The sequence below is a fragment of the Bombina bombina genome, chromosome 3, assembly GCF_027579735.1.
Source record: "Bombina bombina isolate aBomBom1 chromosome 3, aBomBom1.pri, whole genome shotgun sequence".
NCBI lineage: Eukaryota > Metazoa > Chordata > Amphibia > Anura > Bombinatoridae > Bombina > Bombina bombina.
This window is the reverse complement of record NC_069501.1, coordinates 194183011-194205037: the sequence shown is the minus strand read 5'-3', so window position 1 is coordinate 194205037 and position 22027 is coordinate 194183011.

Here is a 22027-nt window from a genome sequence, read left to right as displayed (position 1 = left end):
GATTGGGTTCTTTAAATTTTGCACACTAGTATAATTGAGTTATACTGTTTGTTGACATGTTTGGTTAGGAAAACTTATTTTTCACTTTTTTCTTCTCATTTATTAAGGTCACTTGCACATTTGTAATTTACATGTAAGGGCGGAGATAAATTGCCTTCACTGCACTACTCACACTTGTCACTGTAGTATTGGAACCTCTTGTTTTTTTTCAGGTTCCCCTTTGCCACTTTTTTTTTTTTTTTTTTCTCACACACACTTGTATTAAAAGCACATGGACAAATATATTTCCAATATCAAAACAAACTCTCCAAGCATGCCTCCTAAACAGAAAGATAAGAAAGTACGCACTTCGGATGTGCATACAGATACTGCTAGTGAGTCAATATTGAATAAAATAGATACCCAACAACTAATAACCCAGATGTCGGACCTTTTTTTGCCGCAATTTGAGTTGCTAAAGACTCAGATGACAAATATAATGTCAGAACTTAAGCAATTCTCTGATCGACTTGTAGAGGTAGAAAATAGGGTATCGGCAAGTGAGGATATATTATATAAGCAAGAACAAGAAATAGAGGAGAATACTAAAACGCTGAAAATGCTGCAAGCAAAAGTACATGAATTAGAAGATCGCTCAAGGCGAAACAATCTTAAAATAATTGGTCTCCCCGACAACGGGGATTATCTAGATTTAATTCACTTTGCTAGCACTTTGCTCCCCCTAGCTGTTGGAATTGTACAAAAAGATCTACCAATGCCAGTTGAAAGGGCACACAGATTGGGCCCAATTAGGGACTCCACTAGAGATAAAAATTACAATAGACCGGTGATGGTCAAATATCTTAATTACCAAGATAAGATGAATATCTTAAAATTTTACAGAAAAATGGATAATTTACATATTGGTCAAAGTAAAATATTAATATTTCAAGACTACTCTAGTGATACGGCTTCTAAAAGAAAAGAGTTAGCCCCATATTGCACCAAACTGATTAACGCTGGCCTAAAGGCCAGATTAGTCTATCCGGCAAAAATTATAATTGAGGAACAAGATGGTAAATGTATTTTGAGTAATACGATAGAAGCTAGGGAATTCTATAAAAATAAAAAAATAGCTTGACAACATTTTAGGCATTGAATTGCCAAACTATAAATATACATGAGTTATATGATCTCTCTTTCTTTATTTTTCAAAGTTTTTATTAACCTGTTGAGGCTAAAAGTATTGAACTGTTTGTGTAAAGTTCATATTAGTAGTTGGTCCACAGCTCAGAGGGCCCACGGGCTGCTGTGTTTTTTGTGTTTTTAGTATTATTTTTATTCTTTGTTTTAACACTTTTTTTTTTTTTTCCTCTCTCTCTTATCCTCTCTTCTCTTCTTTCTCCCCCCTCTATCGCCTACCTCTTCCAGTGCTCCAATGTTGATAAGATATATCTTGATATTTCCATATTTAGTATTACAATATAATGGAAGATAAACTTAAATACCTTTCCTGGAACATTAGCGGAGTAACAACTCCTAGCAAAAGGAAAATAATTATTAGGCAACTCGCAAGACATAAACCAGATGTCTGGTTGCAGGAAACGCACTTAAAAAAGTAGAGATGGAGAAATTCAGGTGTATATGGATAGGAGAGGTTATTGCCTCAGATTGCCACAGGAGGAGGAGGGGTGTTGCTTTCCTCATTAATAAAAATTTACAATATAACATCCAGAACATTCAAATTGACCCACAGGACAGGTGGATAATTTTACATATAGAGATTGCTGGAGTTGCATATGTGCTTGCTAATATTTATGGGCCCAATAATGTAGACCAGGCTTTCTGGGACAAAGTTATTATTAAATTATCTTCGGACCTAGACCAGAAGATCATAGTGGCAGGCGATTTTAACTTAACGGCTATGTCTGCTCTGGATAGATTTTCACCTAAACAATCTACCCCCTCGCCCCAAAAAAATCGTATATTCCGTCAGATCTGTAAAATTCTTAAGCTTCACATTTGGCGCATTCAACATCCTGATACCAAAACATATACGTGCGAGTCTAAATCGCATAGATCCTTTTCCCGGATAGATTTTTTTTTAATTTCTAGTCCCCTTCTTAAAGTTAGAACTAAGGCCCAGATAAATGAGACTGTGGTCACAGACCACGCTATAATTTCACTGGAAATGGAATTTCGCCCCCCCCCTTGGTAGGAGTAACAAATAATTTCTACTTTCCGAAACAACTAATAAATAATATGCCATTCCAGTACTGGCTACGACATAAATGGCAAGAATATAGTTCCGATAACTGTCTTTATTTAGACAAACCTGAAATTTTCTGGGAAGCCGCCAAGGCTTTTTTTAGAGGGCAGATTAAAGCTTATATGATTATAGCCAAAAAGAAGTATAAAGCACATGAATTGCAATTAGCAAACACTGTCACGAACACCAATAGAAAATATGTAAATACTCCGCTAAAAAAATCATGGGATAAATATAATTTAGCTAGACAAGATAGGGATCTTTTTCTAAAATCTAAATTGTCCAATGAAGAAATGCGAATGAATGCCATTTTTTCTGGTCATTATGGTACATCTACTAAATATCTTGCTAGACTTGACAAAGTTAGAAAGAAGAACAATGTGATTGAGCAGATTGTAGTTGGAGATAAGAACTATACTACATCAGAAGATATCAAGAGTGTATTTTTTAATTTCTATCAAAAGATTTATGCAGGGAAAACCATAGATGTAGAGGATAATGTGAGGTTTTGTAATAATATCAAATGTCCAGTAATCTCCTCTGAGGAGATTGAAACACTAAACCTCCCCATAACAACAGCTGAAGTCATTAAAGCTATAGAAGAATCCAAACTTGGTAAGGCTCCAGGTCCAGACCAGCCACCTGTTGAATTTTACAGATTGCTCAAACTCGAGATAGCTCCCACCCTGACCACGTTGTATAACGAGTATTTCATTAAAAAAAAGCCTATGTCTAGATTCTTCTCAGCGTCAGTCATCACTCTGTTACTTAAAAAGAATAAAGAGCCAACAGACCCGGGCTCATATAGACCAATTTCCCTATTAAACGTAGATTATAAATTACTTACTAATATCATTGCTAATAGACTTAAAAACGTTCTACAGGGAATTATCCATACAGATCAAACAGGTTTTATGATAGGTAGATCCCCTACAAAAAATATTCGTAGAACATACATAATTCTTGAATACTTTTGGAACAAACTGCATAGGGATAAAGAAACCTGCAAGCAGGACTTTGCTTTGGTGATGATTGACGCTGAGAAGGCCTTTGACTCTATTATATGGCAACATCTCTATAATTCTTTGTATAACTTTGGCTTTTCTGGGAATATAATACACTTTGTCAAATCTATATATAATTTTCCTATTTCGTCTATTCTGATCAATGGTAGCCAAACTCCATACTTTAAATTAGAAAAAGGGACACGACAGAGATGTCCTCTCTCCCCCCTCCTGTTTAATATCTCCATAGAACCCTTGGCAATTTATCTTAGACAGGAACTGTCGGGAATAACGTTTGGATTACAATCCTGTGTTCTTTCGCTTTATGCCGATGATCTGTTATTGTATCTTAAAGACACTAAAAGAAGTATACCTAAAGCACTTAAAATTTTAGAACAGTTTAGTTTAATCTCCGGCTACAAGGTGAATGCTCTTAAATCAGAGATATTATGGATTTACAAACACAAGGAGAGCTTTACGCAGCATAACTTCAGAGAAGTAGAACGTTTTAGATATTTATGGATACAATTGCACAAGGACCCTAAGCTATGGTACAAACTTAATTATACTGTTTTTTTTTTCTAATATTACCTCCAAATTTCATCGTTGGAGTCTTTTCCCAATCTCAGCAACTGCTAAGACTATGCTCATTAAATCTATACTCTTTCCCCAATTACTATATATTATGAATAATTTGCCGTTATTTATTCCGGATAAGGATATTAAGCTATTTAACCGAGCTTGTGCGAATCTCATCTGGAATAAAGGTAGACACATGCTCTCTATTAGAAAGCTTTGCCAAGCTAAGGAGTTTGGAGGCCTAGCGCTCCCGGATATTAAGTTATATAATATAGCTATTCTCGCACGGTTTGGAGTAGATTGGTTACTTTCTTCCGATTATCTGACAAACAGTAAATCAGAGGAAAATCTCATAAAGCCCTTCTCTATTATAGTGGCCCTACACTGCCCTCACAAGCGACTCCCTGAGAAAATTAAAATATTGACCAGTATATATAATGTTGTTAAAGCATGGCAGCAATTCTGTTGTCAATTTAAGATTAATTTTCATTTATCTTCTTTTCTCCCAATTAGAGGCAATCCGGAGTTCCAGCCTGGACTCCAAAATGCAATATTTAGAGGGTGGGCCAGTAAGGGCCTAACTTTGATAGCACAGCTACTAGATGATGGTCTTGGGGTGCGTACCTTCGAGAGTATAGCTATGCAGTATAATCTCTCGAAACAAATCCTTTTATGCCTATCTCCAGATACGGCATTTTATACAGGAAAAAGTACATCTGGGGCCTTGGCATGGGAAATATGATAGACTCGGCGATTATATTAACCTATACAGTCAGGGGAATCATTCAATTTCGCTACTTTATAAAATTTTGCTTGCAAAACAGGGCCAGTTAATTCTGGACCTATGTCTTGTATATTGGATCAAGTATTTTGATGGGTTGGATGTTGAAACAATTAGCAGAAGTATTAAGTGGGTGAACAATGCTCTTCTTCCCTCTTCCTGGAAAGAATCTCACTTAAAACTCCTTAATAATGCTTATATTTCACCCAAAAGGCTTATATGCTGGTCCCCAGAAGCGCAAGGCCAGTGTTATAAATGTTGCTTTCCTGCAGCAGACTTACTCCACTGTTTTTGGTTTTGTCCGAAAATAAATCAATTATGGTGTAAGGTAAATCATTGGTTAAATAAAAACACAAAGGAGAATCTAGTGCTTAACCTAAGAAGCATAGTGTTTTTAGTATCGGATGTAGTTTCCCATGATTTAGTTAACACTGGTATTCTTATAGTTCGGAACTTAATTCTGAAGAATTGGAAAAACAATAAACCTCCTCTTTTCAGTATATTCTTAAACGCGGTTAAAACACAAATTATGTTTGAGCAATATAATATATACAGTACATCTGATAAACAAATACAAAGTTTCTTTAACAAATGGCTAAAAATTATAAAGTCTTACCCTCTCCCCACACAATATATACTTACTAAACTATTCCATAAATCTACTTACTTCGAAGGTCTAATCTTACGTGACATTTTTCCAGTAGCATGGTATTAATAAGGGGAGGGAGTGGGAGAAGATGGAGGAGTAGAGGGGACATCTTTATTTTTCTCTTTTCCCTGTTTCCCCTTTTTCTTTTTTTTTTTTTTTGGATTTTGATAGAGAAATGATGTTAGTAATGTTTCAAAAAACTAAAAGATCTGTTTTAGGCCTAGTACTTCAGTTATCGTTAAGATATAATCAAGTGATCAAGTGTGCCTCAGTAATTTTATACATTGCTTGGAAGCATATATGCTGTTTTTGTTGTTATTTTTTTTTTCTTTTCTGTTGTTTAGTTTGAAAAAGTTAAAATAAGAGAGTTTGGATATTAATCAAGCAAGAAAAGATTTGATGTCTGAGCGGGCTAAGCATAGGCTGTAATTAAATGTATTACTATCATAGATCTCAGTGATAGACAACCTAATACCTGCCGTGAAGATATCTTATTTCTTATCACTATATTTAACTTTGAACTATATACATGTAACTATTAATGTGTTGTAAACCTGATCTCTCTGTAATAATAAAAATATATATAAAAAAAAAACAAAAAAAACACTAAAACAATCAAAGTGGTGAATGAATTTCAGTCTGAAATTATAGCACATAAAAATAAAAAAATGAAACGTGATGAGGATGATTATAGTAAGGGTGAAGTGTATACCTTTAACAGAGTTAAATTACAAGCTGATAAAGAATGGACAGTGGTGCAAAATCATAAAAACTAAAATAGCAGCAATAAAAATAAGAAGAAAAACCTGTATCAGAACTCCACGATTAAACAGAGTTACCAGGGCACCACAAATTATCAGAGTAATGGTTCCCACTGTTCATATGAATTCATGGAATCAGCAATCATATAATGACAGACAATCATTTAATGATTGAGATTTTAGGAGACCCCAGGTATATCAGAATCAAGACAATCCCAATCATATACCTATACAGAATAGATATCAGGCACTTAACCATTTTAGGAGTAACACTGACTCACATCACCCTACTAGTAGAAAGAGTTCCAATATTGACAATATTCCATCCACCTCTAGTGAGGTTTTTTTGGGACCCCCACCTGGCTCCCCTTTGGAGGAGGCCGACATTACAAGCTTCCAACCAAAAAAAAGAGACCTTAACCAAACGGGGAAAACGAGGTAGAGGGAAAACCCACAAAAAAGAAAAATTACAAAAATTAAAAAGTGGTGTTTTTAATTTGTCCTCTCACGTCTTAACTAATGATGACGTAAGAATTTTAGGTCAGGGCTTATCATATTGTCCACCGAATACACATAATATGTTCAATTTGTTTGTAAATCTTAATAGATACACATGCAAATTGTCATTACAAAGGTACTTTGCTCTGAAAACTATGAAGCATTGAAATATACCAGGGGTGCCTAAAATATTAGACACCCAGCGAGAGAGGGAATCGGTCAATCTAATATACTGTGATCCTAGTCAGTTAGCAGATGAGTTGTTTGAAGATTTCATACATACCCCTCTTGCTCCTCCTACATTTAATCCTTCAAAGGAAGAATTCTCTTACATTGACTTGTTCCAACAATTAGTGTTGGAAGATTGGGAAACAATCCCTAACCATATCCCCAGTAATAAGAAAATTTGGCCCAACGAAGCAAGAGCATTGCGCAGCCTGATGGATGAACAGAATTTGGTCATTCGTCAGGCTGATAAGGGGGGAGGGGTTGTACTACAAGACCACTCTGATTATCTTAAGGAAGCACAATGCATCCTATGGGACTTGGAGTATTATAGAAAATTGCCATCTGACCCTACTATAGAATTTTCAAAAAAATAGGGTAAAATACTTGAATATGGTTATTTAAGGGCATTCTAAAGAAAAAAGAAAAAAGGTATTTGACCCCAGACCATCCTAGTATACCCTAATACTATCATTTACCTAAATTACACAAAGATAATAAGGTCCCCTCCCCTTATGACAGGAATTAATAGTTTAACAGACAGATTATCTGAATATGGGGATATATTCCTCCAAAAATATGTCTGCAATTTGCCATCCTATATCAAGGATACAAAAGACCTGCTACATAAATTATCTTACATTAAACAAAGTGATAATGCTAATTTTCTGTGGTTGTCTTGTGATTTTGGATCTCTATACTCTAATATAGCACACAATTTAGGTCTCCTTACCACCAGAGCATATTTGGAGGAAGATATCTATATGCCTATGGTACAAAAGGAATACCTCCTCACTTTGATTAAGTTTATTCTTAAACACAATTATTTCCAGTTTTCTGATAAATATTATTTACAGACTAAGGGAATGGCCATGGACACTAGATTTGCCCCCAGCTTTGCAAATATCTTTATGGGACAATTCGAAAAAACATATATATACGATTCAAGCTGGAGGGGCAATCTGGTGTTCTATGGCCACTATATTGATGATCTTATTTTTATTTTTGAGGGTCCTATAATTGATGCAAGGGAATTTGTTACACATCTTAACAATAACGATATGGGTATAGGTTTTTGCTTTCAATATACAAGAATCAGTCATTGAGTTTCTAGATCTAGTTTTATCATGGGATATGGATGGCAATATTTGTACTTCCACTCATTTCAAGCAAGTGGATTGTAATATTTTTTAAAATTTTTAATAGTAATCACCTATCGAATTGGAAAAGGAATATCCCCTTTAGCCAATTCTGTAGGATTAGGCGTAACTGCTCCTCCATAGACAAATATAATGAACAGTCTAAGACTTTGACCTCTAGATTTTTTGAAAAAGGCTATCCATGTGAACTAATTATAAAGAGTTGTGATAGGGCTAGAAAACTTGATAGAAAATAACTTTTGACCGACACCAGTAATAAGAATAAAAATAGTGAAAAAATACAGAATGGACAACCTCTCTTTATTACACAGTTCAATTCTAATCATAAGGCCGTAGGTAAAATTTTGGAAAAACATTGGCCCCTGTTGATGAGAGACCCCATTTTAAAGAAAACATTATCAGCATGACCCAAAGTAGTATATAGGAGGGCCTCCACACTCAAACAAAGATTAGCACCAAGTAAAGTGGTTATGTCAGTCAAAAATAGAAATACAGCTAAAAAGGGTATAGCGAAACCTACCAATACTAATTGAGTATTTCTAAAAAAGGCACCTATAGATGTGGCGAGACACGCCTCTTTATGTGCAGATATATTATTCATGGTCACACCAGTATTAGATCAAATACCACAGGGGGACAATACCATATCATCAACAGATTATCCTATGAATCAGCATATGTAGTTTATGTTCTCACATGTGAGTACGGACTTCAATATATTGGTAGGACCTGTAGAAAAGTGAGAACAAGATGCAGTGAACATCTTAGGAATATTAAATCTAAATCACTAAAGCATAGTGTACCAAGGCATATTTTGTCAAGAACACACCCCAGGAAGGTGTAATTTAACTATAACTCCTTTGGAAAGTATTCCGTTTAGCTGTCTCTTCAATAGATTCTCTAGACTTAGACAACGTGAAACTTACTGGATTTATAAATTTAAAACATTGTTTCCATTAGGTTTAAACAAAGTCATCGATTCAGCATGTTTTGTCTAAAGTCCCTTCTATTATTATTGCATCATCCCAACTGGTTCAATAGGGATATTGTATATGATAATGTGAACCAGAGTCTGTTGGTATGGGTTGCCACCTGGAGTTTTATCTAACCCTGATACATATTAATCATACAGGGAGTGCAGAATTATTAGGCAAGTTGTATTTTTGAGGATTAATTTTATTATTGAACAACAACCATGTTCTCAATGAACCCAAAAAACTCATTAATATCAAAGCTGAATATTTTTGGAAGTAGTTTTTAGTTTGTTTTTAGTTTTAGCTATTTTAGGGGGATATCTGTGTGTGCAGGTGACTATTACTGTGCATAATTATTAGGCAATTTAACAAAAAACAAATATATACCCATTTCAATTATTTATTTTTACCAGTGAAACCAATATAACATCTCAACATTCACAAATATACATTTCTGACATTCAAAAACAAAACAAAAACAAATCAGTGACCAATATAGCCACCTTTCTTTGCAAGGACACTCAAAAGCCTGCCATCCATGGATTCTGTCAATGTTTTGATCTGTTCACCATCAACATTGCGTGCAGCAGCAACCACAGCCTCCCAGACACTGTTCAGAGAGGTGTACTGTTTTCCCTCCTTGTAAATCTCACATTTGATGATGGACCACAGGTTCTCAATGGGGTTCAGATCAGGTGAACAAGGAGGCCATGTCATTAGATTTTCTTCTTTTATACCCTTTCTTGCCAGCCACGCTGTGGAGTACTTGGACGCGTGTGATGGAGCATTGTCCTGCATGAAAATCATGTATTTCTTGAAGGATGCAGACTTCTTCCTGTACCACTGCTTGAAGAAGGTGTCTTCCAAAAACTGGCAGTATGACTGGGAGTTGAGCTTGACTCCATCCTCAACCCGAAAAGACCCCACAAGCTCATCTTTGATGATACCAGCCCAAACCAGTACTCCACCTCCACCTTGCTGGCGTCTGAGTCGGACTGGAGCTCTCTTCCCTTTACCAATCCAGCCACGGGCCCATCCATCTGGCCCATCAAGACTCACTCTCATTTCATCAGTCCATAAAACCTTAGAAAAATCAGTCTTGAGATATTTCTTGGCCCAGTCTTGACGTTTCAGCTTGTGTGTCTTGTTCAGTGGTGGTCGTCTTTCAGCCTTTCTTACCTTGGCCATGTCTCTGAGTATTGCACACCTTGTGCTTTTGGGCACTCCAGTGATGTTGCAGCTCTGAAATATGGCCAAACTGGTGGCAAGTGGCATCTTGGCAGCTGCACGCTTGACTTTTCTCAGTTCATGGGCAGTTATTTTGCGCCTTGGTTTTTCCACATGCTTCTTGCGACCCTGTTGACTATTTTGAATGAAACGCTTGATTGTTCGATGATCACGCTTCAGAAGCTTTGCAATTTTAAGAGTGCTGCATCCCTCTGCAAGATATATCACTATTTTTGACTTTTCTGAGCCTGTCAAGTCCTTCTTTTGACCCATTTTGCCAAAGGAAAGGAAGTTGCCTAATAATTATGCACACCTGATATAGGGTGTTGATGTCATTAGACCACACCCCTTCTCATTACAGAGATGCACATCACCTAATATGCTTAATTGGTAGTAGGCTTTCGAGCCTATACAGCTTGGAGTAAGACAACATGCATAAAGAGGATGATGTGGTCAAAATACTCATTTGCCTAATAATTCTGCAATCCCTGTATATCTATAAGATTTCCAATTTTACACAATGTTTTTCACGGTTTCAAGCCCTCTTTATTATCATTTATACATTCACTCATGGATTTAGATTTTAATATTCATTTACACTATTTTCACATATACACATATATACAATTATACTCGTTTAGTTATTTTAGTTAATCACATCAATTTATTCATATCACATATAATTCTTTAGGGCCCCACACCTCATTTATAATTATATTCATATTTATAGTCATTATTATTTACACATCCATATTTGGATTTAGAATTTTCACATTTTATATTAATTTATCACTCCCCTAGGGGACATCTAATCTCTATGTCCAGTCACAGATTGATATAAGTGATATAATTTTATATTACATCACTTTTTAGTAATTTATATCATCCACCCATAAATAATAATATACTTCTATATACATATACATATGTTGATATACAATAGGGGAAGACTAGTTATGGGTATTTGTATATCCACACAATTTAGAGTTCATTCACTAACATTTATACACTGTTATGTCTCTTTAAGACATAGTAATAATCATCTATAGTCACAAGTGCATTGTCCACATGTATTTTTATAGAATCTCCACAATAATCATACCAGATAGTTGTATCCATTTTTTTAACCAAATATGCATTAGTAGTCACGATGCGTTTTTATTCCTATTATCAATTGTTATTTAGCCCTCTTTCACTATTAAAGGTAATATTATATCTGTAATTTAACATACATTATTTATACATTGTAGGTATAGGGGTATACTTTTTGCTACATTACGATATTTGAGGGACTTCCATTATCTATAGTTCTCACTCGCATATACATTTTAGTTATATTGTTAGGTGGGTTTGACTTAATCATTCACTGGCTGATATTGGCCCCATCTGTCATTCGCCTAGATTACGAGTTTTGCGTTAGAGGCTGTGCGGTGCTAACGAGCAGTTTATGCTCACCGCTCACTTACAGACAGCACTGGTATTACGGGTTTTTACAAACCCAGCATTAACCGCAAAAAAGTGAGCGAAGAGCACAATTTTGCTCCACATCTCACCTCAATACCAGCGCTGCTTACTTAGTGGTGAGCTGTTAAAACGTGCTCATGCACGATTTCCCCATAGGGATCAACGGGAGAGCCGGCTGAAAAAAAAACTAACACCTGCAAAAAAGCAGCGTAAAGCTCCTAACACAGCCCCATTAATTCCTATAGGGAAATACATTTATGTCTACACCTAACACCCTAACATGAACCCCGAGTCTAAACACCCCTAATCTTACACTTATTAACCCTTAATCTGCTGCCCCTGACATTGCTGACACCTACATTATATTATTAACCCCTAATCTGCCGCTCCGGACACCGCCGCCAACTACATTATACTTATGAACCCCTAATCTGCTGCCCCCAACATCGCTGACATCTACATTATATTTATTAACCCCTAATCTGCCGCCCCCAATGTCGCCGCAACCTAACTACACTTATTAACCCCTAATATGCCGCCCTCAATGTTGCCACCACTATAATAAACATATTAACCCCTAAACCTAAGTCTAACCGTAACCCCCCTAACTTAAATATAATTTAAATAAATCTAAATAAAATTACTATCATTAACTAAATAATTCCTATTTAAAACTAAATATTTACCTATAAAATAAACCCTAAGCTAGCTACAATATAACTAATAGTTACATTGTAGCTAGCTTAGGGTTTATTTTTTATTTTATAGGCAAGTTTGTATTTATTTTAACTAGATAGAATAGTTATTAAATAGTTATTAACTATTTAATAACTACCTAGTTAAAATAAAGACAAATTTACCTGTATAATAAAACCTAACCTAAGTTACAATTACACCTAACACTACACTACAATTAAATTAATTACCTAAATTAAATACAATTAATTACAATTAAATAAAATTATCTAAAGTACAAAAAAACACACTAAATTGCGGAAAATAATAAAGAAATTACAAGATTTTTGAACTAATTACACCTAATCTAATCCTCCTAACAAAATAAAAAAGCCCCACCCAAAATAAAACCCTACCCTACACTAAATTACAAATAGCCCTTAAAAGGGCCTTTTGCAGGGCATTGCCCCAAAGTAATCAGCTCTTTTACCTGAAAAAAAAAATACAATTCCCCCCCCAACATTAAAAGCCACCACCCACACAACCAACCCTACTCTAAAACCCACCCATTACCCCCTTAAAAAACAACTAACCCCTTGAAGATCACCCTACCGGGAGACGTCTTCACCCAACCGGGCAGAAGTGGTCCTCCAGACGGGCAGAAGTCTTCATCCAGACGGCATCTTCTATCTTCATCCATCAGGCGCAAAGCAGGTCCATCTTCAAGACATCTGACGCAGAGCATCCTCTTCTTTCCACAACCGACGACTTAATGAAGGTTCCTTTAAATGACGTCATCCAAGATTGCGTCCCTTCAATTCTGATTGGCTGATAGAATTCTATCAGCCAATTGGAATTAAGGTAGAAAAAATCCTATTGGCTGATGCATTCAGCCAATAGGATTGAAGTTCAATCCTATTGGCTGATCCAATCAGCCAATAGGATTGAGCTGGCATTCTATTGGCTGTTCCAATCAGCCAATAGAATGCCAGTTCAATCCTATTGGCTGATTACATCAGCCAATAGGATTTTTTCTACCTTAATTACGATTGGCTGATAGAATTCTATCAGCCAATCGGAATTGAAGGGACGCCATATTGGATGACGTAATTTAAAGGAACCTTCATTCAGTCATCGGCCGTGGAAAGAAGAGGATGCTCCGCGTCAGATGTCTTGAAGATGGACCCGCTCCGTGCCGGATGGATGAAGATAGAAGATGCCGTCTAGATGAAGACTTCTGCCCATCTGGAGGACCACTTCTGCCCGGTTGGATGAAGACTTCTCCCGGCTTCGTTGAGGACTTTGGCCCGGTTGGGTGAAGACGTCTCCCGGTAATGTGATCTTCAGGGGGTTAGTGTTAGTAATTTTTAAGAGGGAATTGGGATGGTTTTAGAGTAGGGTTGGTTGTGTGGGTGGTGGGTTTTAATGTTGGGGGGTATTTGTACTTTTTTTTACAGGTAAAAGAGCTGATTACTTTGGGGCAATGCCCCGCAAAAGGCCCTTTTAAGGGCTATTTGCAATTTAGTGTAGGTTAGGGCTTTTTTTATTTTGGGGGGGCTTTTTTATTTTGTTAGGGGGATTAGATTAGGTGTAATTAGTTTAAAAATCTTGTAATTTCTTTATTATTTTCTGTAATTTAGTGGGGGGGTTTCGTACTTTAGATAATTTTATTTAATTGTAATTAATTGTATTTAATTTAGTTAATTTATTTAATTATAGTGTAGTGTTAGGTGTAATTGTAACTTAGGTCAGGTTTTATTTTACAGGTAAATTTGTCTTTATTTTAACTAGGTATTTATGAAATAGTTAATAACTATTTAATAACTATTCTACCTAGTTAAAATAAATACAAAGTTGCCTGTAAAATAAAAATAAACCCTAAACTAGATACAATGTAACTATTAGTTATATTGTAGCTAGCTTAGGGTTTATTTTATAGGTAAGTATTAAGTTTTAAAAATGAATTATTTAGTTAATTGTAGTAATTTTATTTAGATTTATTGTAATTATATTTAAGTTAAGGGGGGTTAGGGTTAAACTTAGGTTTAGGAGTTAATACATTTAATATAGTGGCAGCGACGTTGGGGGTGGCAGATTAGGGGTTAATAAATGTAGGTAGGTGGCGGCGATGTTAGGACCAGCAGATTAGGGGTTAATTATATTTAACTAGTGTTTGCGATGCGGGAGTGCGGCGGTTTAGGGGTTAATATATTTATTATAGTGGCGGCGATGTCCGGTTCAGCAGATTAGGGGTTAAAATATTTATTTTAGTGTTTGCGATGTGGGGGGGGGGGCTCGGTTTAGGGGTTAATAGGTAGTTTATGGGTGTTAGTGTACTTTTTAGCACTTTAGTTAAGAGTTTTATGCTACGGCGTTGTAGTGTAAAACTCTTAACTACTGACTTTTAAATGCGGTACCAGGCTTGACAGGAGAGGGTGTACCGCTCACTTTTGGTCAGACTCGTAATACCGGCGCTATGCAAGTCCCATTGAAAATATAGGATACGCAATAGACGTAAGTGGATTTCTGGCCAAGAAAGTGAGCGGTACACCTGTACCTGCAAGACTCGTAATACCAGCAGGCGTTAAAAAGCAGCGCTGGGACCGGCCAACGCTGCTTTTTAACCCAAACGCACAACTCGTAATCTAGGCCATTGTGTTTACCATTAGCACAACAGTTAATGCAGCCTTAGTGACGTAGTTGTGTCATCTGACCAGAATCATCACTTGTCGTAGTATCCCGGCTGAGGGAGCAGCAGGTAAGACGTAGGAAGGTGTGGATAGACAATGACACCTCTAATTGGTAGACTTAATGAAGTTTATTCACAAATGAAAATACTTTACGATCGGCACTCGTTCTTAAATAAGATATTATGTTTATAGATACAAGTTTGCTTATTTAGGCTTCCCCAAACATGCACATATTAACACATGAGTACATGATCTATTGGATCTCGTACATTTCCGGCAGCATGATTAGCCTTTATATTTTAGTGTTCTGCTAGTCAGTTAGTGCTGTGTGTCACTAGTAGTTAGTGCCGAGTGTCACTATGGTTGAAGTCACAGATTGTTTTAGTTACATGAAGTGTATCACAAACGTAGCTTCAATATAGTGTATTTTTACAACTTTTATAATATTTTAAAAGACATGTATATACATATAGTACATATATATTAATATATACATATCCCATTTGTTTTTTTATTTACTTATGTATTTTTAAAATAGACATTCAGTACCAGGAACACAGATGTTACAATTTAAATACCAATTAGACAAAGGGCTTATTGATTGGCTTGTTTACTGTGGGGGGTGCACCCATTGCCTGTGGGTATAGGTAGCGTAGCCTTATTTAAAGGTTGATTTTGTATCAAAATACATGCCTGATGAAACGGTGTTAACCGTGAAACATGTTGCATGATATGTTTATGCACACAACATCATGAGTTGTTTTTAATATTGTTTTTACTTTGTATTAAAACATTTTTTAACTATACATTCTCATTGCTGAGTGCATTACTCTACGCTACCTTGGGGCGCTGCCTCTCTTGGGAATCCAGATACTGCTTGTATCAGCTAGCTGGTCTGCTGTGGAAAACCAGTCTGCAACTATTGGCACATTGGAGTGCCTTCATAGAATGTGAGTACCCTGTACTATCTGTGTACTCTCCTTCAGTTGTCGATTGATTCACACATACGGCACCTCTCTCCTTTTTCTGTTGTTTTTAGAGCTGTTAACCACATATGGTGAAGATTGAGTGCAGCCTCTTCATTTTTTGGACATCATTTATTCATCATTTTACATTATCCTTGATCACCTCATAATCACCAAGGACTGTGATCAAAACGGGTGACTATATCAAAAAACTTTTGATCTTGTTCTGGAGTATATTGATTTTTTTATATAGCGCCTCCTATAGGGTGTTAACCCTTTATATTAAGATCCTTAAATAGGAGCTCTTGCCTAATTTCTACCCTTCCTCTCTTTTTGGCATATTTTTGCTCTAGTTTCCTTATGAAACAATCTTGGACCTCCCAAAACCTGCTCAGGAACCAGCAAAACTCTTACCAGAGTTGTCCATTCTTGCCCCAAATAGCCCCACACACACAGACCACCTGCTTGTTCCTGCCCCATCTTATTCCAGTATTCATCAAAAGCAGGAAGTGTAGCATTATCTAGGGTTAGCCATGGAAAAATTTAATTTTTATGCATATACATACAAATGTCCATTTAAACCATGTTGCAATGTTTATATTAATACTAGACACATTTTGCAATGCAGCGACGGCAAGTAAAAAAAATAATTTACATAAATAATTGCCACACCGCCTAAGTAACAATGATGGGAGAGTGAGTGGGGAGACTGATGACAAGACAGTCAGTCACCAGCCACAAATTAATGTGTGAGGGAAAGCTGAGATCAGCCCTCACTCCCTCGCTTTTCCTCAGGTTTAGAAAGGTCAGCAATGCCAGAGTATTTACCACTGGCCTGTATTCCAGTCCAGGACCAGCAATGGCAGCGAATGACATGCTTCATGAATCATGAGGCATGTCACTTACTGTCGCCACCGGTCCCAGACTGGAATCCAGAGCCCCTTAACTTCAGTGCAGACTAGAGTAGACTGGGTGAAGGCTGAAACGGGCCCCGGGGCCTGAGAGTCCAGAATTAGGTAGGCTAGACAGTGCTGGGGCTGGGAGTGGCAGGCTCAATCAGCTAGCAGCTCCTGCAATGCTCCCTTATGAGTCTGCTGCCCAGAGTATAATGCTCATGGGATATTCCTCTATCAGACCGAACTCAGACAGTTGTCTTGTTATCCCGGCATCAAGCCGTAAAGATAGAGAATATCCCAGAGCAGAGAAAGTTAGTAAGATGAGGAAGGTGGCACTCACCACAGGCAGAGCAGTCCCCAGCGACAACGGCAGAGCGGTCCAAGTGCAAACCAGTAGAATGGTCAGGCAGGCAGGATTTTGCAATAGTAAAGCAGTCCAAGGGTACACTACTAGAATTGTCAGGCAGGCAGGATTTAGCAACATAAAGCAGTCCAAGAGCACACCACTAGAATGGTCAGGCAGGCAGGATTTGACAACAGTAAAGCAGTCCAAGGGCACACCACTAGAATGGTCAGGCAGGCAGAGTTCGGCAACAAAGAGGCAATCCAGAAAAACAGGGGTTAATAAGCAGAGCAGTCAGACAGGCAGGGTTCAGCAGCAGTATATCAATCCAAGAGTTAGGGGTTAAGAGGCAGAGTAGTCAGACAGGCAGAGTTCAGCAACAATAATCAAAGGCAGTAAGAATAGTGTGATCTATCACACCCAGGAGCACATAAAGTAACACCTATACTTGGGCAGTGATAGATTGTACTAGGATCACTTAAATAGGCGTAAGATTCACGCCACAGTGAGTGACTGGCATCAGAGAGGGAGAGGAGCATGCAGCGATGATGTCAGCGCCGCACGCATCCAGACCTGACACAGCCCTAGGCAATGTGCAAGGAAGGAGACGTGACATAGCCCCCCACTCAAGGGTTCCCTCCAGGAAACAGAGTCGGCAAAGGATGAATAGCATTGAATCTTGAGACCAAGGATGGAACATGCACATCACGGGCAGGAACCCAGGAACGATCTGCCACCGAGTAACCCTTCCAATGTATCAGATACTGCAGTTGTCTGTGTCTGTATCTGGAGTCCAGGATCTTAGCTACGTCCTATTCAGGGTCACCACGGACAAGGAGCGGAGGAGGAGGAGCTTGGAGTCGGGTATATCTGTTCTTGATGTAAGGTTTGAGTAGTGAGATGTGGAAGACTGGGTGTATGCGTAGGGTTTTGGGTAAGGCCAATTTGTAGGCAACAGGAGACAGTCTTTTCAGGACCTTGTAAAGGTCGATAAATCTAGGCCCCAATTTGTGACAGGGTTGATGTAGATGAATGTGTCGAGTAGCAATCCAAACACGTTCACCCACTGGAATGGCACGTACAGAAGCTCTATGACGATCAGAAAACTTCTTATATCTATAGACAGATGTACGTAACTGAGAGCGAATATGTTGCCAATGAGTGGTGAGTCTAGTGATGTGTCAGTCTGCAGCAGAAACCCCAGTGGACTGAGCAGAAAGAGGGAAGACATGAGGTTGATACTCTGCTGCGGCTTGAAAAAGAGAACATCGAAGAGAAGAGTGCCAATGAGTGTTTCTTGCCAGCTCAGCTAGGGGTAACAACTCAGACCACTTGGTATGGCGAGCATTAACAAAGGCTCTAAGTTAGGTTTCAAGATCCTGGTCCTTGGTTAGTCCGTTGGTTTGAGGATGGTAGCCAGAAGACAAAGAAACAGTGGTTCCAATCAACTTACAAAAGGCTCTCCAAAAGGCAGAGATTAACTGTGGGCCTCTGTCAGAAACAATATTCACAGGGATGCTATGAAGTCGTACCACATGCAAAAGAAAGAGAGAAGATAATTCTTGGGCAGAAGGCAGTTTTGTTAAGGATACAAAATGAGCCAGTCTGAAAAAGCGATCCACCACAACCCAGATAACTGTATGGTGGTCAGAAGGAGGAAGGTCCACAATGAAATCCATTGTTATGTGTGTCCATGGTTGTTTGGGAATGGACAATGGTTGGAGCAAGCCAGGAGGCAAAGATCGGGGAGTCTTATTGGCAGCACAAGTTGTGCAGGCATTCACATAATCCTGAGCATCAGAGTTCATAGTAGGCCACCATACATGTTGGAAAAGATGCTTGAAAGTCCTAGTCAAACCAGGATGCCCTGAAAGTTTGCTCTGCCTCCTCTTACTGCACGTCCCTGAAGTCAGTGGTTTCAACAAGAGTAGATCAGCATGACAATAACTATTATCAAGCCTTGAAGCTCTAACAGATCAAGTATGAGCAAACCTTAAAGTCCATTGAGCATAAGCATCTAAAAGCCTTTAAAAAGCATAGGCATTAGTAAAAGAGTACACTGTTACTGCAGTTTCTAGAAAATATTAACAAAATATTACATCTTAACTGTGAGAGTTGGCTCTGTGCTTGGTGTGTCTTTCTGTACATTCACAGATCTCAATGGCACATTCTGAACACTAGCATATTAAGATTTTTTTAGTATTGAAAATTTTGATCTTGACATTATGAGAGGGTAAAGACAGATTATCTAATAGATAATACAGTGCAGTGTAGGTGTTAATATATATTTGTATAACTTGGATCAGTAAAAACATATAGGGGCTCATTTATCAAACACCAGATGGATAAGGTTTCTGATCAATTTATCCTTAATTCTCCAAAGCAAATGAATAAAAGCTTTCCAATTGTGACTTTCAAATTGACAGGGCTATAACATAGTCATAATTATGACAATATAACAAAGTATTACACACATATGACCAGATTAAAAAAGGCACGCAATATTTTTTTTTGCTCTCCTGCTAATTGTGCTTAAAATAAAAAAATCATCCCGGCATACATATAACATGTTGAAAGTAAAAAGTTAGCGCAAGTGAGAAAGACAGGGGAACACTAACTTCAACAGTCTAACTCCTTCTCCCCATGAACTTCTATGGAGTGTGCTGAAGAAAAAACTATTAGTTATTGCTCTTGCGCCAGTCTGAAACTTCACTAGATCAACTGCTATAAACCTAAAGTGAGTTAGTAATATTTTAAATTCCTATGTTCGGCACAATGAAGAAAATGTTTTTTTTTTTTTATAATTTTTTTTATTAAACAATATCAGTAAGTGTACAGTGGTATGAAAGAAAAATATAAGCATTTTAAAAACATTGTACATCATTTAGTCTATATGTGCTTTTGGACTTTCTTCATAAAGAAAAGGAATGTCCTTGCAAAAGTCCTTGGTTTACTGTAACACATCCAAAAGTAACAGAGTGGGAGACTTTTCTTGGGATCGGTTAAAGTTCGTCTCAACTAGTTGGTTATCAGTGTACAGAAATGTAATAAGCGGATCCCATAACAAACAGAATAGAAAAAATGTTTCTCTCTCCCTTTATTCCTAACTAACAGGGCTAGAAATAATCAAACAATAAATAACAATATCAATAAAAACAATAATGATAGCAATATTTTCCATGTAATGATCTCTGTGTATGAATTGGTAATAGGTGCTATCTGTTTGTGCTTGAGGACACTAAGTGGCCCCTTTGTGTCTTGTTATATGTAGAAAATTAAGAAGGGTGGACAGTTGCATCAAAAGACTCACAGTGGTCCTACATTTGTATTGAGTGGTGCATAGGCCTCAAGGCACAACTGGTTGAGATGTTTGTGTAGGTCTGGTGTCCCATAAGTACATTAAATCTGCATACATATCTAGCATGTTTGTGAGTAGGTAGTGGTATCTTTATAATTTGAGATTGGTGTTTATTTCTTTGCTTGGGGAATAAGTTGGTGTGCACTGTTTATTAGAATTTGTAGTAATTTAGCATGTAGTTTAGACTTGAGTTTAGGGTATCTGTGAAACAAGAAAATTACTGGTTCTATATCTAGAGGAGTTCCTATGGTACATTGTGTATAGGATATGATTGAGGCCCAGAATGATTGAATCTTTGGACAAGCCCACCAAATGTGAAACAAGGGGCCTTCATTGGAGCAAAGTCTCCAGCAAAGGTTGGAGGAATTTAAATATATATATTTAAGTCTTTATGGGGTAAGGTACCATTTGGTTAGTAGTTTAATATTCGTCTCTAGTAATTTGCTGAGTGTGCTGACTTTTTTATAGAGGAGAATATTGAGTTCCACTCCGCTGCTGGGATCAAGAAAGGTAAGTCACGATCCCACGACCTAGTATAAGTCGGCAAGTAGGTCTCATTATGTGAGTTCAGTAGTTTATAAGTCAGGGAAATAGCGTGGAGGCCCGGAGATGAAGAACTACATAATTTTTCGAACTGGGTGCGTTGTCTTGTTAGGCTATCTTTATGTTTGGTTTGAAGAAAGTGGTTTAGTTGCAAGTATCTAAACCAGTGTGTAAAGAACCCTTCTCCTAGATGGTGAATCAATTGTTTATCTAGCACCTTGCCCTCCTCCACTAGGGTGTATGTGGGAAAGAGGAGGTGTATGTCTTTAGTATCTGTCGGGGTATAGTAGAGGCCTGGTTGAAAATTGGTGTTTCCTAGGGTGGGTGTGAGTGGAGAGGATATCGATGAAAGGTTCGGATGTGTTTTAACTATGTTCGCCCATACTTTATAAGTTTCTGAGATTATGGGGATATTGGGGTGCTTTGTGTTATCTTGACAAATTTCCATCCAGCAGGAGGGCCCGAGTTGGGGATAATTGGAAAGATCATGTTCTAGTTGTACCCATTGCTTATTGTGATGTTCCTCATAGGAGCACCAGTCTATGATTCTAGAAAGGAAAACGGCATTTCGGTAGTTTTGAATATTTGGGACTCCTAGACCTCCCGCTAGGGGGTCTCTATATAGTGTAGATTTGCCAATTCTCGGTTGTTTGGTTTTCCAAATATAGGAGTTGATAATAGATTGTAATTTTGGAATCATTTGGTTAGGAAGAGGGATAGGGACAGTCTGTAAGACATATACAATTTTGGGAAGTAGTGTCATTTTTGTTGCCCCAATCCTCCCCAACCATGAGATAGGTTTAATGGCCATTGCTCCACACTTGTGGCTATATGAGATATAAGTGTTTCATAGTTCAAATTAACTAAGTCTGCCAAATTTGGGGATAGGTGAATACCTAGGTACTTTAGTGAATGCAAACTGAAGGAGAATAGCGCGACCAAGGAAATAGATTTTAAGCCTTCTTGTGCTACGTATATTGGAAGGAT